Genomic DNA, 20,013 nt, shown 5'->3' with positions numbered 1-20,013 from the left:
AAGCCATACATTCAATGCACTATGATACCATTTTAACAGCCATGGCTTCTTCCAAAGAATTTTGGAAGCTGTAGTTTGTTAAGATTTCTGGGAGTTGTTAGAAGACCCCTCTTCCCCTCCCCGAGCTCCCAGACCCTGTAACTCCCTCCCTTGAGAAGCGTGACTGGCTCCCTCCTTGTTGTCCTTCTGCCAGCAGGCGTTTGGGAACTGACTGTTTTTCATGACAGGGGTGGTGTCATGTTGTTTTATGCAATTATTGGTATGTGAATGCTGCAGTTTTGTTAAGGGTGCTGAGAGTTCTTAGGAGACACACATTTCCCTCCCAGAGCTACAATTCCCAGAGTTTGCTGTGAATTGGTTGTTAAACCACTCTGAAAATTATACGTTTATGTATTGCACCTTGCCTTTTAGTCTGATGGGACTCAAGGAAGCTTACAGATAAAAAGAACCACTAAAAACATAGAAAAAATAATTTTTAAAAATGAAACATTGATAGAAGCTGTATATTTACTAGGAGTTAGGTACCAATGATACATCATTTTCATATAGTTCTCCTTCAAAGTGTTGTTGTTGTTTAGTCGTTTAGTCGTGTCCGACTCTTCGTGACCCCATGGACCAGAGCACGCCAGGCACCTCTGTCCTCCACTACCTCCCGCAGTTTGGTCAGACTCATGTTTGTGGCTTCGAGAACACTATCCAACCATCTCATCCTCTGTCGCCCCCTTCTCCTTGTGCCCTCCATCTTTCCCAGCATCAGTGTCTTCTCCAGGGAGTCTTCTCTTCTCATGAGGTGGCCAAAGTACTGGAGCCTCAGCTTCACGATCTGTCCTTCCAGTGAGCACTCAGGGCTGATTTCATTAAGAATGGATGCGTTTGATCTTCTTGCAGTCCATGGGACTCTCAAGAGTCTTCTCCAGCACCATAATTCAAAAGCATCAATTCTTCGGCGATCAGCCTTCTTTATGGTCCAGCTCTCACTTCCATACACTTCCTTCAAAGTGTAGCAAGCTGTAAATTTTAAGCCCAGTGAATCATAACCGATTTGACCTGTTCATCTTTCGTTTGCCAATTTAATAAAAGTTTGTACATTTTAGAAATTAGCCTAGTTTTATTTTCTAACAGTTCCCTTTCAAACTGAGAGGTTTAATTTTTTTTCAAACCCTTCTTTTTGTCCAACTTAAACACTTCATTAAGTTTGTGATATTGCAACCAATCAGTTACTAATTCTTTTATATCTTCAAACCTCCTTAATTTTAAATCTTTATCTACTTTTATTAATAGTTTTTATATGTTGCCCAATCATTTCTCATATTATTTTTTTCCACTTTTTCCACTTTTCCATTTTTTCCATTTTTTCAAGTGGAGAGAGCCACTATGGTGTTTTGAGTTCCAATAAATTTTTATATTTGTCCCATACATCATACATTGGTTTGCTCATAACATGATTCAAAAAAGCTTTATGAACTTTAACCTTGTTATACTACAAATAGGTGTGCCAACTAAATCTGTTATTGTGTCCTTCAAGATCTAAAATGGAACGGTTTCCCAACGATATCCATTCCGTTAATCAGCAAAGACAAGACGCCTCAAAATATAATCTCAGACCTGGTAAGGAGAATCCACATCTTTCTTTGGCATCTGTCAGTCATGTATACTTTATTCTTGGTTTTTTCCCCTGCCAGATGAACTATGCCGAGATGGCAAAACTTGCAGGAACAATTAGAAACCAGGAAGAGGCGGACTTTAATAAAGAATTGGGAAAGTTTATAATCTATTTGAAAAACTATTGTAAACAATTACACATATTGGTAGAATTGACAGAAAACTTGTAGTAAAAAATTGAACTATGGAATGATAAAGGAATTATAAGAATAGAGATGCAGAGGGGGAAATCGTTATATTAAGATCCACAATGGGGGGAGGGAAGTCAAAGGGGATTTTCTGTTTATATTTTATTTTGTTTGCATATGTAAAATAGAAAATGCAAAACTAAAATTTAAGTAAGCAAGCAAGCAAGCAAGCAAGCAAGCAAATAAATAAATAAATAAATAAATAAATAAATAAATGAGTGGCTGGGGCAACCCAGTAAGATGTGTGGGCTATAAATAGTAAAATTATCATTATGGAATGGGACATCCCTATTTTCAGCTGAGAAATGTTAGAGGGTATGCATTACCCCCACAAGGGAATGGAAACATATTTTCATAAAATGGGCATTTGCTAATGTATTAAGAAAGGTTTATGTATTAAGGTGTGCATTAAGAAATAAGGGCTATGCATTACTAAAAAATGAAAAATGCACCGTTAAAAAGAGGACTGAAAGGAACAACAATTTGCATAAAATTTGCATATTATGATCTATATTTACAGTTGCAGATTTAGTAATAATTACCGTAATAATTTACAATATAAATGCAATGCATTTTATCCTATTGGGGAAGACTGTTTCTCCTGAGGCTGCTGCCCAGGCAATGGACAACTTCAAGGCTCCATTCTCCTTCCTTATGGTTCTTTATCTTCAATCTGGACTTGGACTTGATAGCTCTTCAGAGAGAAGACTCCTTCAAATAAATAATGTCCTCTGGCAGCCCTTCAAACAGAGGATGGCCTTTCTGAACACATGACCACCCAAAAGACAATCCAACAGCAGATGCAATATTTAAGGCTGTTGCTGTATGCAGGGACAGTTTGTAAGGAAAAATGATAGATATGAATGCTCAGTTTAACTATTTTGCCCTGAATAATATTGCTCTACCTCCTTTCTGAATAGCACGGCCTTAGAGACGACTGTTTTCACACCAAATTACAATCTATTATCTCAAAGATTAGGTGCGGTAGGATTGTTTATTTAAACGGAGAGGCTCCCAGAGCTTTTTATAGCTCTTTGAATTCTTGTAAAGTAGACAGTTTTCTGAACAGCGGAGCCATTACTCTGTGGCATCACACAAAACAGCATGTTTGGTAAACAGAAGGAAAGAATGGGAATAAGCTCTCACTTCCTGGGCCTTTTTGAATGCATGACTGGATTTCGCTAGTCCAAAGCCAAAACAAGAGCCTCATGGGTCTCAGAAACAATTTATGCTCTGACAATGTGCTCCTCCTATGCAAGTCTTGTTCTAAGTGGAAATACTGAAGTAGAAAAAATAGGTCTCAACATAGTTCTTTCTTGACAAATCCCTGCAATTTGGATGGTTTCTTACTAATTTGATGCTGATTTAGATCTTTACAGGAATCACGATGTCAGGGACTGGCAGGCTGCTGATGAGTGTGTGTTGGGGGAAGGGTGGCTTGAGTTTGGCTGAGGAGAGGGGGTTAGTGGTTTCTGGGGAACTGTACTGGCCAGAAGGCAAGAGTCGGAGGCAGAGAAAGCTTCAGAGCTGGAGGGTGGAGTGCAGGATGGGGGGGAGGGAAGGAAGAGGAGGAAGGAGCAGGTCAGACACGAGAAGGGCCATGTGCTTCTCCACCCTCTCTTGCACCACTGTCTTCCAGAACCAGGAGGCGTTTGAAAGGGGATGAGCAGAGGAAGTTTCCATGCAGGTGTAGACTCCAGCTGCACTCGTCGGGGGAAGGTACACAAACTGGTGGAGGGGTTCCCTGTTTCTGCAACTGCTCCATAGAGCGTGGACTTGGGAATGGCTGCCTAGAACCTAGACTGGTGGGCGTAGGTATCCAGAGCTGTTGAAGCAACTGTGTCATCTTTGACAAGAAAGAGTTAACTATCTCTCCTGGTGTTCTTGGACTCCCATCAGCTCAGCCAGTGTAGCCAATAGCCATGGATGATAGGAGTTGTAGCCCAGCAACATCTCCAAAGCAACACACTTAGCTTCCGCTGATCTACTGGTGTTCAGAGAGTGGTTTTCCCCACCCCTACCTGGAGATGTCAGGAATGGAACCTGAGACCAGGAGATGCGGTGAGGCAGCAGTGCTCACTTGATCTTTGCTCAGGAATGTTGCTGGTGCTCATCAGGAGATGAGGGCAAAGCCAAACAGTAGCAAGGTTGGCATGGTGTAAACACACCAGCTGAGCCAAACTGGTGCTCCTTACCTCTCCCATTCTACCCCCTGGTAAGCAGCAGTAATACAATTGACTGGTGGTCAAGTAAGCCCCACCAGCACAACACACCATCTGCTACTGCCCAGGGCATCAAAGTATGCGCTGTACCACTGAAGTACCTCTCCCTAAGGAAATCATACAAAAATACATCAGTTAAAACTCCCTGTCATTCAACATATTTTGCCTTAATTCTTGAATAAAATCGTTGCATTTTCATCTTCAGGCATAGATAATAGATGGATATATCACTTCCTTCCCTAAAGATCAGCATATAAAGACATCTATTTCAATAATGTTCAAATCTCCACACTTCAAAGAAAACAAACTTTAAGCCACACTTAATAAGGGTAAGACTAAAATTGGAACAGCATTCTAGTTTCCAAGGACACTTAAAATCATTTTCCTAATTGTCCTTGGCAATCTTTTCATTATAGGTACCAACATTAATTATTGATGTACTACCAGTTTTTTAAAATCCATTATGCCTTCCTCACACAATAGGCATTTTAATCTCCAAGCATTCTTTGAAAGGGCTGTATCTATAGCAGGAGTAATTCACATTTACAAGTGTTGCCTAGATGGCTTCTACTATGTGGAGCACTCAATTGTTTGGGGATTGGATGGGATGAAGCCAACACTGATAATGCTATAAAATATGCTATAAAATAGTCCTTTTCAAAGGGAGCTTTTATGCCTAGATTAGTATCAGTGTTTAATTGACAGCCTCTTCAGTTAATTTATTACTGGGGTTATTGTGGCAGGAGGGAGAATTTGTACAAAGGCATTTGTGTTATGCCTGACTATCACTATCAAAACAAAGATGGCAGGGTATGGTGCCCAAGGTGGGTGGGTGGGTGGGGGGAATCTCTCTGCATTTCCATGTAAGTACATGAATTTTCTTTTATGACTGTCAAAGGGAAGGGAGAATTTTCACAACAATGCAACATTTTCAAAGGAGAGCAGGCTGAATGTGTTTATGTTTTCAGATCCCTATTGAAAGAAACTCTTAGTTGAAGGCTACAGTTCAGCCTTTGTTACATGAAAACACAGAGAGGGAGAAATTGCCAATATGCACTCTCATAGGTGCACACACACAAAGTCAGATAAAAAGAGAAACATTGCTGGAAGCCTGCAGCCAAATAATTGACTGGTTAGTTCAAACTGATTCAACCCATGCTGCTCCCACACCATCTTTTGGTCCTTGCCATCCCCTTAGTGTTGCCATGTCACAATATGGCAGGGAGGGTAGCAGACACGACTGGCATATTTCCCTTGCCATGGTTTAAACTGTAGAGTAGGGGTAGACAACCTGTGGCCCTCCAGATGATGCTGGACTCCAGATCCCATCATCCCTTATCATTGGCCCTGCTGGCTGGAGATGATGGGAGGTGCAGTCCAATAACAACTGGAGGGGGACATGGGAGAATGATCTGAATTGCAAATTTGGAGAGAAAGACTGGGATATGGATGTGGCAAAGCAAGCCCTTCACGTCAATCTCAGCAGGATGAAAGTCTATCATGGATGGTTACTAACACCATGAAAATCAAACATGACATATAGCCAGAGGAGTATCTAGGGGTTAACCAGGTTGGTCCCCACCAAGGGAATCATATAATTGTAGAGATGGAAGATACCATGAGGATCATCGAGTCCAACCCCCTGCAACACAGAAATCTCAACTAGTTCATCCATGACAGATGGCCATCCAACCTCTGCTTGAAAACCTCCAGGGAAGGAGAATCCACAACCTCCTGAGGGAGACAGCTCCACTGTCGAACAGCTCTTACTGCCAGAAAGTTCTTCTTGGTGTTTAGTTGGAATCTCCTTTCTTGTAACCTGAATCCATTGGTTTGGGTCCTAGCCTCTGGAGCAGGAGAAAGCAAGCTTGATTCACCCTCCATCTGACAACCCTTGAGATATTTGAAGATGGCTATCATATCTCCTCTCAGTCTTCTCTTATCCAGGCTTTAGCCAATTCCCTCAACTGTTCCTCATACAACTTGGTTTTTAGACCCTTTTTATCATCTTATTTCGCTCTGCCAAGCCTTCTCTTACTTATTGGGCAATGCACATTCTGAATATAGTGCAAAGATTGCAACCTGTAGCAACACCACAATGATATTTTTCTCTCGTTTGGGTCTTTTGCATGGTTGGAGAGCAGTGCCGACTTGACTAGACAATGTAAAAATCCTGTCTTTTGCTTCTCCCCCTTTGGCTTCTGATCCTGCCCACCCCGGTATGAGATCCTCGGAAGCTTGTCTACAAGGGAAGGCAGCCCTTCGCCAAAAAGGAAGTTCCTCACCCCTGACTTACACCAATGATTAGAAATAATCCATTAGCTTGGAGGAGCTTGGCATTCCTCCGGAATAACAATTTGCCAGATGTTGAGTGAGCTTATACAGCTTTCTGCCCTGTTCGCCATGTTGCCGGCTCTTATATTATTCACGCTCTCTAAATCTTGCCCATTTTGGAAATGCACAAGATAAGCTTCCCTATCAAATGTAGGAAGAGGGCTGTGCCCATCAATTTATGGGTCCCGTCTATTGCAGAGGCCTAGAATTCCACAAGTGTGTGCTTCTTAACCTGAAATGTGCGGCAGGTCACTCATTCTGTGTGGAGAGTTCCCCAGCAGACATTGCCGGCATTTCTCTCATCAGTGGTAAATATCTGGGAAATCACTCTCCACATTTTTTGGCACAGTAAATCTTGCAGCCAGCTATGTTTTAGAGATAAATTACAGCACATTCAACTGCTATTCAGTCCAATGCATCTGCATTGTATATTTTTAAAGCAAACTTTGCAAAGAGCATTAATGCCAAAGGATAGGCCATATATTAACTGTGTTTACTAATCCAGAAAAGATCCGGCTTTCTCATTCATGGGGATTTAGGATTGTTATCAGTGATTAAAGTAGGTTTATTGCTTGAAATACTAAGCTATATTGTTGACGATTGATTATTTTAGAAAAAACAAACATACCAACATTTCTTCTCCTTATGTATGCACAATTGGTCTCGAGGGGCAGCAGAGAAATATCACAGGGTTTGGTAACAGTTTTAACCATTCTGAAAAATAAGCAAGCTTGTGGCCATATGAAACTATTGTGTGATTGTTCTGCCTTGAAATCAGGCTGAGTATAAGGTTGACATCTTGCAACATGGACCCCACACATAGAATTGAAAACATGAAGGCTTTCAACCCTTTACAGACCTAAGAACCTATGAGCATAGGCAGGTATGTTACAGAGTCAGACCAATGGTCCAGAGTCAGACCAATGGCTCAGAACTGACCGGCAGCAAAGGTTCACATAATTGTGTGAAGCAATTTCCCATAATATAAAGCATGTTTGTATGTTATATTCACTAATATTTGCATTTGTAAACACACTTTAATAGATGCATCTTTGTACACATTACTTGACTGGAGAACTGCACTGAAAAATTCAGAGAAGTGTGATTTTCAGAAGATGTGTTTGGTTTGTGTGTTATTCTGGAGTGTGTGAAATAGGTAGGTTCACCTTTTAATGCGAACTGAATTGAATTCCCCCTCCCATCCTTAGCTGTTCCCTAGCAATAGCAGAGTTTAAAGACAGATAGAAAAAAGCAGCACAGTAAGCTCACATCTTATGCAAGGGTTTGGTTCCAGGGGTTCATGTGTAAATGCAAAACTGCATAAAACCAGGAACCCCCAGAACTGGGATCCCTGCAAGGTGGAGGGCTGCTTACCTACCTTTGGGAAGGTGGTGCAAAGGCTCTAGGATTCTTAAAGCCAGGTAAGCCTGGATCACAGTTATGTATTGGTGGGGGTAGTGGGAAGTAAATAAACAGAGAGTGGATTTATTCCCCCCATCCACCCATGCAAAGCTGCAATTGTGTAAATTAAATAAGCATAAGATGCAGGCTTACTGTACATCCTTACTGCCCCTCTTGAGAAAGATGTTTGCACCATGGCAGCAGAAGCTAATTTATAGGACTAGGCTGCTGTCCATAGCATAAAGTTCTTTTGAAGCAGGACTACTACAGCAACTCTTGCCAGCCATTTTAGAAATGGGGAGGGGGGGGTTGTTCTCTCATCTGATGCCCTCTTCTAATGCTTCTGTTATAATCTAGCTGAAACCAAGTGTTAATTCCTTTAAAATGTAACTATGTTACAATACAGATCAACATTACTGCGTAATTTGAAATTAAAATAATAGGAGGACAAGCAGGCAAGTTTTGCTTGGCATCTGCTGTTGTGTCCTATTGAATCTGGCAAGCCCTCATCTAAGCAGGCACAAGGCCATCCTTAACAGATGGCCATGAGCTGAGCCTGCCAAAAGACCATGTATGATCATCAGACGTGTTTGCTAAGGGCAGGATTCCAGGCTGGGAATGTTGAAATTGTTTTCTATCCCAAGCTTACATGCCTATGGCTAAAAGAGCCATACATTCACTGCCATCTCTCTCTCTCTCTCTCTCTCTCTCTCTCTCTCTCTCTCTCTCTCTGTCTGTCTCTCTCTCTCTCTCTCTCTCTCTGATGGGCAACCAGTCGAAATGATAAAATTGGTTCCATGATCAGAGGATGTGGCAGGTGATTATTAGCATCCTGGGAAAGGATGAAGATAAAAGCTATTAACAGCTTCAAGTGTTCCACTCCCTTTTGGGATCTTCGAAAGACTTCATGGCATTGGCTTCTAAAGCAGCCAAACCGGATGGTCTAAACTTGTTACACAGCTTTAACTACCAGGGCCAGATAAAGGATTGGGGGGGGGGGAGCCAGTAATGACCATTAGGTGTTCTGGAATATAGGGACAAGTCCATAGTGCAGCCTGTATGCTAGCAATTTGGGGTGTCAACACACAGCCAGATAAACCTGCCCTATTGTGAGGAGTCCAGTCCCCAGCTTGATAACACAGTGAGCGCAGTGAATTACAAATGATGCTTTATTGTCAAACAAATAGATAGCTCTGGACAGCTTTAACACAGCCTCCACCATCATCAATCAAGATGACCCTTCCCTGGGAGCTGGCTGTAAACCTTCCCTGGGAGCTAGCTCATTCATGACACCTATAAACCTACGACTCTCCAAATCTTTTTGGACTCCAACTCCCATCATTTCCAGCTAGCATGGCCAGTGGTCAGGAATGTCAATAATGCTTGTCCAGCAGTTTCTGGAAACCAACAGGTTAGCCACCCCTGCTGTAAACTCTAGAAAGTTGATTATACAAAGTACAGTATTGCAACTGCTTTTCAAAATAAATCCTGCCCGGATGTGCTCTAGATCTTATTCTATCACTCATAAGGTTTGTCTTTGGCTATTCTTAATCTGTTTTTGTCTTCATCTTTCCAGCTGATTCTTAGATTGTTTTGATTGATTTACTTTGATTAAAAAATAAAACTGGCACAGTAGAGATTGAGGAAAACTTCAGAAAGGGAAGATAGAATTTAAGATCCATTTCCTGCTTGGAGAATCGATTGCATATTTATGCACATGGGAAAAAACACACACATCCATTTGTTTAGGCATGCCTGCAGATCATTCTCCGACCAAGTGTTTAGCAAATCATGTGTGCTGGAGTGGGGGGAATGTACATCTATGCTAAGAATTGCTTAACTCATCACTGAAATGTGTAATCACCTCACCATGAGTTGTGGCACCTCTTCAACAATGTGCAGCAGAATAGCACAACAATTTAGGCCAGGAAGTAAGGAATGCCACATTGAATGAAACCCCCTGGAGGGGGTGCTAAACTTGGCCAAGCAAGCACTGACAGTATTGGGGAGAAATCTTGGGAGAGGGCAAAATAAGGGTGAAGTAGATCCTGATGGTCAAATTCCCATTTCACATATTAAACTGTCTATTCCCCAAAAGAATGACCCTTTTATCTCCCACTATCAAGTTGGTCCTAAGTTATTATCTTCTCCAAAGCAAATTATGCTGAAATAAGATTTAGATCCAGCTAATTATATTCATTGTGCAGTCTTCCTTAATTTAAAATTCTAATTTAAGGTTGTATTATTATTATTATTATTATTATTATTATTATTATTATTATGTTGTAAATGCAATTCAGTGCAAAGGTAAGCCTACCAAATCAAGACTTTCCAAAACAATACATGTACACAGTAGTTTTGCAGTGTCATTCTTCAGCCAAGTAAAGTATGCAATAATGCATGTACTGGAGTAAAGTGTGTAAATATCAAGAGAAAAGGTGTAAAATGTGTATATTAGGCAAAATTACATATAAAAATGTGTGCATTAGAAGAAATTCATACTCAAATTGGTTTAAGACTGGAAAAATAAGAAATAAGTCACAGATTAACCTAACACAGGCTGTGTGTAGGTGTTAGGAGAAGTGAAAGGTTTCCCCACCCGTGAGCAGTACAGTGGTACCTTGGGTTAAGTACTTAATTCGTTCCGGAGCTCTGTACTTAACCTGAAACTGTTCTTAACCTGAAGCACCACTTTAGCTAATGGGGCCTCCAGCTGCTGCGCTGCCAGAGCATGATTTCTGTTCTCATCCTGAAGCAAACTTCTTAACCTGAAGCACTATTTCTGGGTTAGCAGAGTCTGTAACCTGAAGCATATGTAACCTGAAGCGTATGTAACCTGAGGTACCACTATAAAAATTAATTGGAAGCCTTCCTTATCTGTGTTGTGTAAGTAGGCTTCATTGAGATAGAAATGGTTGACTATCAGCTACAAGGCAGAAATTCAGCCGTAGATGCCTTTCCTGGTATAGAGATAAGATGTGATGATGGAATCTGTCACCTGTTTAGTTTTGGGCTGTGACGCAGGAGTTCAGGAGACTGCTGTGTAGGCTTGTTATTTCCCCTTAGCAATGGCTAGGACAAAAACGATTTTAAAGAAAGCAGCAGAAAGTGTATGAGACCCTAGATTCAAAAGCAGCCAGATTCTATTGGAGTTCCTGCTGTGGAAACTTCAGAGGGTCCTTTGCCTCACGAAGAGTTTCTATCTGCACGAATCACATAGCATCCTATCGCCAATGTCCCTCTAGGTTTTCTGGGCTAGGACTCTATGGTCAGAAAAAGCGAGCAGCATTTTGTACCAGCTTTGAACATTTTTCAAAGTTCTGAACATTTCCAAGGGCAGCTGCACGCATTATGGAAAACACATTCAGATGTGCCGAAGACACATGTAGCCATTGTCCCTAAAGTAAGGATGCATATAGTAAAATACAATGCAGATGTTTCACACACCGTCCTTGTCAAATTGCAAGACCTTATTTCATTGTATTAAGCAGAAATATGTCTCTGTGGCTACAAGTGATTGATGGCGACTTCTGCTGCAGTGGCTTCCATACAGCCAAGGCAGTACTGCCATCTAGCGGTATGGTGGCTGCCTTCTAAAAGCTTTCCTCCATATTTTTTTTTAAATAAAAACACCCTATCATTAATGATCTGTGGCAAGGCCTGCACGAACACATTATTGTCCAATCCTGCTGTAACCTAGTAAAAGAAATCAGAGACACCACATGATATGGCTAGTGTGACAGGCAATAGGACATAACTCGCATTGCAAGTATGGATGGTATTGAATATGTTGCTGACAGCAGCAGCATCTGCGATAGAATAACGGGCGGCTAGACACACTCCAAATAGTTTGAACTTCCTTTCCTGTCTGGCCTGCATGAGAGTCTGGAGCCGTTTACATGGAAGTAATTTCATGTCACTCTTGGAAACAGATTTGATTATTACACACTTCTGAATGAGGAGCTGAGGAAGACATTTCTGCACCAGTCACCACAATGATGATGATGCAGAAAGGATCTTTCCTCAGATCAGAACTGGCAATTGCCTTGTGCTTATTATTTATTTGTTTTATTTTACATATGTGCCCACCACACCACCTTCCCAGCAGATGTTCTCCAACGCAGCTGGCATAATTTACTTATTTATGTTAAATATTTGTAAACTGTTTTAATAGTTGCTTTTTTTAAAAAAAAGAAACACCCATGTGATATACAAGAGAAAAAGCATGCAATACATGATACCACGATATAAAAACAGGATGAAATACTATCTCACAGTCACACAGTGACCAGTAATATATGTGACCAACATTGCTACTCTTGACAATGCTTGGGTGAACAAAAACATTTTTTGCATAGGCTGAAAACATAAAATCGTCATGAGATGTATTTCTAAATTTATAAATGCTGGAAATGTATAAATAAATACTGCTGTATATTAATTCACTGGGGTGACCATTTCCATTGCTAGTGATAATTCATGACAACTAGATTGTGGGTTGGGCTCCAAACCAATAGAGGGAGCCCAAGTATTGCTTTGTCCTCTTCCTAGGACAATGGAGCAAATATACCCCCCCACTTGCATGTATGTAGGCACACACCACTGAATACTCTGCCATATTTTGTCAGTTTGTCATTTGCTTACTTCCATTGAAGGAAATAATATTTGAAGCAATCTGTAAAATTGCTAAAACGGTCTGAAATCTCCTCAACTATTAATAAAAGCAAATTTCATATTTAAAGACCCCCCTTGATATCAGACCATTGACCAAAATCCATTGGTATGTGTTCTAAGGCATTGAATAGAAAATGATAAGGTGTTAGGACAAAATTAGAGGGATTTCTCTTAATGAATGCTTATATTTTCACAGATATACACAGACGGTTGTCAGCATCATAGGCTTCCAGTTAGGAAAATGCATGGTTATCAAGATGCACAAGGGACCACCAAGTGCTTTTTCTCTTGGGTATATGGACTGAGCAGCCAATAATCAGGGCTCCCCCGCCCAGCCAGAACTCGCCAGAACTGAGTTCCAGCACCTCTCCGGTGGGACCATTTCCAATCGAAGAGAACAAGGGAGGTGTTCATGGTGAGTTCTGACACCTCTCTTTCTAGAAAAACAGCACTGAGTGCAAGTGAATCTGTGTGGGGAGCTAGTTAGTAGCTGCAGTATCAGCCACTTCCATGTTCTGATCTGTATTTTCACAGTGACAGACGCAATACGAAGGCATGCACTTTGGCTTCTCTCTAATGTGGTAGTAAAGATTTAATAGAAATGTTAATACCTCTGCTACACGATGATTTGAAGTGCTAAAGTAATAGTTGGTGGGACATAGGACAGGTGGCAATATCTAAAAAACCTGCGATAACAGCCCCATTGACATCTGTTTAATGTCTTCTTCGCATCCTCCTGTTGCTAGTCCATTTCCTCCAGCACCTCTTCCCGACCAAGACATTTGGAGAGGAAAGGAAACACGAAAGAACCCAACATGTTTAATTTAAAAACAGATATAAATTTTAATATTGGCCATGAGAAGATGCATTTGTTCAGAGAATGCTTTATTGCAGGCTTCAATAGTTTTGTTGCCAACATTAGCAGAAAGCTTTGCAAACCAAAGGCTTTTAAAACAGAATTATGGACCCTCTACAGCCATATCTCACCACATTAAGCACTTTTTAATGGTTTAAACAAGTCGGCGGGTCATGACACGTTTTAGAGTAAGTGCTTGTTGGATAAACGGAAAAGTAGCAATGATCCACTAAGAGCAGTTCTCCACAAAACCCAGTCCTCTTCTTTTACTCAAGGTGTATGAAAGCTAATTCATGTTGCCATTGCACTGTGGTCAGGCACCACACTGGCCTGGCAATCACAAAGGACCGCATGAAGTGGTTGAATGATGTGATTATTTCCCCTCATAAAGAGCAAAAATAATAAAGTCCAACAAGAATACTAAGTGATTAACAGTAGCTGGAATTTTCAGAGAGCGTTTCAGAATTGAGTACATACGGTAACACCCAAAAATGGTCAACCAGTATTCTCCTTAAAAATGATTTGGTTTTTCCTTCTTTCACTGCACTTGCAAGTAGCAGTGAGACTAAGTTTATAGTTAAGTTTTATTATATGTAACTTATTTGTTATTATGTGTTTTTTTATCTGGAAAAAATACTTTTTAAAAAACCCTCAGCTGTATTAATTAAATAGGAAACTATTTAAGCTTGATCTTCACCTTCCTTGAGTGCTTTTTCCCAGCTGCAAAGTGTCCTTGAACAGCGGCAAGCCCTCTTTCCTCCCTGCCTAGAGGTAGAGTTGTGTATTTATTTATTTGTGTGTGTGTGTAGAAATCTCTGACATTACTTCAAAGACATGTAGACTACTGCACAAATGTAAGAGCCCCATTTATACTCAAGCCACTTTTTTGTTTCTTGCCCTTGCCTGCTTCTACTGCTAGCCCCACCCACTGCCAGGCAGCCCTCGGAAAATCACCCCAAAGCAGTTTCCTGCTTCTGCTGCAAAATGTAATTGTCCTATCCTCTTTGGGTATCTGGAAGCAGCAGTGGCGCAGTGGTGAGATGGAGGGACCAGCATTGCTGCTGCTTACCATGTGCGTATACAAGCAGGAGTGTTGGATTGGCAGTGGAACTCCTTGACACACCTAGACAGCCCTAACCTTGCTCCCACCCCAGTCCTGTCCAAGAAAGCAGCAGTTCTGGCAGCACTGAGTGGGCAGCTACATGACTTGACTCCACTACCAACCTGTCACTGTTGTCTGGCAGTAGTACTCCAGTGTCTCAGGAAAAGGTGTCACCCAGCTCTAAAATTTAACTGAAGAGGCCAGAGACATCTGTATAGAAACCACTTGCTCCCCTGCTCCAGTTACAGCACCTCCTCTGAACCGAGACAGTGTTTTGGGTGAGGCCACTTCCCAGATACCTTCGTACAATTGTGCAATGGTGTTAAATGCTGCCCCCGTGCACAGTGTTTTTGGATGGAAGAAACCCTTCCTTGTCACAGAAACAGGAAGTCATTCTCATCTCCCCGCAACTGGCCGAGGATTACGTGCCGAAGAACAGGGATTGTGAAGTCCCCAGAGCTGCGGGTTAAAAAACATAACGCAGGGGGTTTCTTTCGGCTTTGAAAGGAGAAAGTCAACCCCCAGCTATGGACCAGATGGTTTAAATATGGTGATTACCAAATCCTGAAGTTAAAATAGTTTAATTACAAAGTCAATACTGCGGCCAACCTCAACTAAGCCTTTAACATAAAAACAACAGACGGCCTAGAGCAAACGGTAAGGCAATGTTTAACCAGAACTTTGCATTAGCTACTGCAGTTGCCTTTTCCTGAAGATCAACTCATTTCCCAGTTTATGTTTGTTAATCATCCCTGTTGTGGTCCCAAGTCGTCATGGACAGCATGAATGAAGTGCATCTCATGAGAACAGTCTCCTGCAAGTACAATTTGTGTTCTATCTTCTCTAGCAGTGGAAAGGTGGCTGTGCTGCATCTGCCAATAGGGAAATTACAGGTTAAAGCCAGCTATGTTCTGCCCAGAATAGACCCACTGAAATTAATGGATGGGGCTAAGATAGATCCATTAATTTCAATGAATTTGCTTTGAGTAGAACTTAGTTGGACCTATGATTTTCTTATTAGTTGAAAAAGCACAGCCACCTTTGCACTGGTATAAAAGATTCTCTCCTACTGCTCTCCTAGTCATTTGCTCACTGTGAGCACCTCTGCTGGCCAACAGTTCCATGAAGGAATTGGTGGTGAGGGATATGGATGGGAAGAGAGGACTATTAATGGCCCCAGCCAATTGTCAGAATGACCCCCTGGCTGGATCCAGTTCCTCAACCCTGGTTTACCGTAAACCTTTCCTTTCTGTCTTCTTCTTTTTTTTTTTTGCTCAAAGTTTTCCTTTCCCATGACTGCTTTTTTGTTTTGTTTTTGCAGGGAGGAAAAATAAGGGCACACAGCAGCCAGCCAGCCAGACACCTACGATTCCTAGGCTGTAGCTGGCAGCTTCAGAGGCTGCTCCCTGTTTTAGAACAGGCAAGGGCAGAGAAAGGCTGCAAGGAGCTGCAACATTTGGCCCTAAGAAAAGATGTGCATTTTGAAAAAGGTTCTGAAATATGCTGAGGGGTGGATAAGTCAAGCGTTCTTTGTGGTTGCACTTTAACAAATTGCCTCTCCTGTGTTTTATCATTTTGCATTGTCTGGTACTGAAGCCGTTCCTATCAGGGCAGATAAAATTGGGGGAAATCAGATTTGGCCAGTGGTGCGTGCCCATGGGTATCAGGTATCCAATTGTTCTCCCCACAGATGTCATAGCCACATGTAACACAGAGAGAACTCTGCTTTGATCTTTCCCTCCACTGCTTGTTTGGCTTTTGAGTCTCAGGAGCTCTTCTTGAGAAGAGCAGATAAAGTGGTGCTTAAGGGAGACAGGCTTTTTGTGGGCAGACAATGCAGGTGTTAAAGTAGAAATCCTAGACATTCATGATTGCCCACAGAGGGACACACACACACATCACTGTTAAATCTTACCCAGACTGCTCCATGTTCAGATCCACTTTGCAGAATGCCGACAAAGATGAAAACAAAGTTTTTTGGGACCCGAGGAAAAGGTGAGCAGTGTAACCCAAGAACGCAGTCTTTAAAATCCCGCCCAGATGAATGGCAAAGTTCAATCCCTCATAAACCACAGAGGTGTCACTCTGGGTTCCTTGGCGGGCCAAGGAAGATTAACAGCAAGATTCAAATAGCTGTTCTGAGTTAAACTTCCAAAAACAGAAGCAAAAAGCAGCATGTGTGGAGATTTTTGTGCCTACATTTTTGTACTGATTCTTACCAGAGATGAATGCAAGTGGTGTTCCCCTCCCTGCCATTGCAGATGTAATGCCAGTTAATAACACTTGCCGGCTTTACAGGACTATTGTAAGAGTGGCTAAGTTTGTATACAAGAATTGCTTTGAACACTCGAAATGTGCCATATCAATGTCCATCATTTAGTTACTTCAACAAAATGACCATTGTGTCAGAGACACATGCCTTGGAGATATCCAGCCTGGATCACTGCAATGTTCTCTACATGTGACTGTCCTTAAAAATGGCCCAGAAGCTTCAACAGGAGCAGAGTGCGGCATCAAGAACATTTGTAGGACTTATTAGCACACCTATTCTCCGCCAGTCACTCTGGCCGACTCTTGGCCACTGAGCCCAATTCAAGGTGCTAGTTTTGGCCTTTAAAGCCCTAAGCAGTTTGAGATGAGGCTATCTGAATGTTCACCTACACTCATATGTACCTTCCTTGGCTTTAAGAATGCCATCAATCTCCTGGGCCAGGCTTGCTAAGTACCAGGGACAGCGCCTTGTTTGTGGTGGCCCCATCTATCTGGCCTGTCCTCCCCAGGGGAATTTGTAAACTCCCTGCCCCTGTTGTCCTTTGGAAAACCCTAAAATTCCAGTCTGCATTTAGGTAAATCTGTAGCTATTATATTTAAGAATTAAGGATTTTATTTTTTTAATTGATTTTATTGCATATTGCAAGATTTGACTCTTGGGATTTTATCTGAATTTGTTGTAACCCACATTGGGAGGGCACACACTCTAAAAGGCAGACTAGTAATCCATTAAATGGTGGTGGTGGGGTAGCTATAATTTATTTAATGAATTAATTTATTGTTACATTTATATTCTCTCTTTCTTTCATGGAGATCAAGAAGGAGTCCGCAATTCTCCCCCTCCTCAATTTATCCTCATAATAACCATGTGAGGTAGGTTAGGCTAACAGACAGTGACTGGCCCAAGGTCACCTTGTGAGCTTCAGGGCTGAGTGGAGATGTGAATCCTGGACTCAACACTCTTTGCACTGCACCATTCCGGTCACTGCTACATCACTGAGATTTTCTTACGATGAAAGATACACAGAAGCCTATTAGCATCAGGTAGGAATGATTCTATGGCATTTTATTATAAACACCATCATCATTCCCAAAGATGGCTTGCAATAATAAAAATTCAATAAAATTACACGGAGTACAATGGCAAATGTACATTATTCATTTTAGTTTCAAGCGTGAAAATTGACTCCATATTAGTTTCCTGTCAGAGCCTGATGTTTGTTTGACGCTCGACATGTAAGTATATTTGTATGTGTATTTGACAGGGTTTTTTTCTCCTTTGCCTTATGAGCTGACAAAGATGCGAGCCTTTTGTAGAGCAAATCTCCTGAGTAAAGCTTCTCATACAATGGGAGAAATACTCCTATTAACTTGCCACCACTGTGGGGGTATACAGCGCATGAAGGAGACAAAAAGACTCTCAATATCAATCTCTTTTTAAATGCAGAATTTAACTGTGTATCTACCTTTACTATAGCAACCAGGGCATGGGGCAACCCGAACATGTGGCCTTTTATTTGATCAGGGATAATAATCAACTAAGCCAAGAGGAAGGGAAGTAGATTTTCCTATTTCAACTGCTTACTAGAATCTTTCTGCTATTTCCAGGTGCCTATCTCAAGACCATTCTAAAAAGCATTTGGATGCTAAATAACTTGAATTCTAGAAGGAAGGTACCCAGCAGCTTGTAAAAATCTCATGTTCTCCTAAGCAGTTCCCTAGCTTCCTTGTTTTGTATTGGGAAAGTGTGACCTGCCCTGATCTCACCATTCTCCCCCAGCATCTAATGAATGGAGGTGCTAACACTTTAATCTCCTGGCCTCTGCAATACTTCCTCACATCCTAGCAAACTTATTCCACTGGTGTGAGAAATATTTAATACTGTTGGAAGATTGTTGTTGTTGGAACAAGCCTACTGGGATGGGGTAGGATTATAGAGGCCAGAAAAGGAAGAATAAGCCATCTGCCTCAGACTGGAAGTTGGAGGGGCATGGTGAGATGATGGCTGGGGCAGCTTGTGGCCATCATAGGACTTGTGTGATACTGGCAAACTCAGTCTCTATCTGCAGAGATCCATCTCATGGTTCACCTCCCATTAATCTGAACAACACAGTCATTCCTTACATAAACACACACACACACACACACACACACACACACACACACCCTTATCATGATGATGACACTCCATTAGCTTGTACATAAAACCTCAAAAGATTTGGTTGACACTGATGGGCTAAGCACAGAACAGAGCATGGTGTTCAATATGTACTAGATGCAGGACTTAATTTAAAGCCTTTTAAAGGGGATTCTAAATTTAATGTTTGCAGAGCTAGGGTGATCTATCTTTGCAGCCTTACACTATGGATAAAACAGATGTGGTGCTGTGTGTCAGAACATCTGAGGATGTGGCAGTCAACAATTCATCCTCTGATCACATGCACTGCAGGTCATCAAGCAGGTAAGGAGCTTGCCTTTCTATTCTAATGCCAGAGATAGGCCGATGCATGTTCCAGCAGGATGCTGCTGTTTCTTTTCAGGGTAATAATAATAATAATAATAATAATAATAATAATAATCTGTACCCTGCCCATCTGGCTGGGTTTCCCCAGCCACTCTGGGTGGCTTCCAACAAAAGATTAAAAATACATTAAAACATCACACATTCAAAACTTCCCTAAACAGGGCTGCCTTCAGATATCTTCTAAAAGTCAGATAGTTGTTTATTTCCTTGACATCTGATGGGAGGGCGTTTCACAGGGTGAATGCCACCACTGAGAACGCCCTCTTCCTGGTTCCCTGTAACCTCACTTCTTGCAGTGAGGGAACCGCCAGAAGGCCCTCGGAGCTGGACATCAGTGTCCAGGCTGAATGATGTGGGCAGAGACACTTCTTCAGGTATACAGGGCCGAGGCCATTTAGGGCTTTAAAGGTCAGCACCAACACTTTGAATTGTGCTCAGAAATGTACTCAGTAGAGAGGTATATACACATCACAACCATAAACTATGGTGATACCATGTAAGGCTACGGAAATATTGGCAAGGTGACTTAGGCATGGTTCAATGTGTTCCAAAAAATGCAGTCAAGATTTTAGACTCTAACAGTGTTTCTCAAACTTGGGTCCCCAGCTGTTGCTGGACCCCCACAATTCCCACTAGCTAAGGGTGATAGGGTGTCTAAGGTGACTAAGGTCAAAGGGGCCCAAAGGAAGACATGTAGAATGCCTGGTTTGGACAAAGCCTAGATACCCTTCCTTTCATGCAGCATGAGGTAGTGCAGTTGAAAGATTCAGAAGTGAGGA

Source organism: Podarcis raffonei, chromosome 3 (assembly GCF_027172205.1).
Source record: "Podarcis raffonei isolate rPodRaf1 chromosome 3, rPodRaf1.pri, whole genome shotgun sequence".
Classification (NCBI taxonomy): domain Eukaryota; kingdom Metazoa; phylum Chordata; class Lepidosauria; order Squamata; family Lacertidae; genus Podarcis; species Podarcis raffonei.
The sequence above is the reverse complement of the archived record's forward strand: the minus strand, read 5'-3'. Positions refer to the sequence as shown.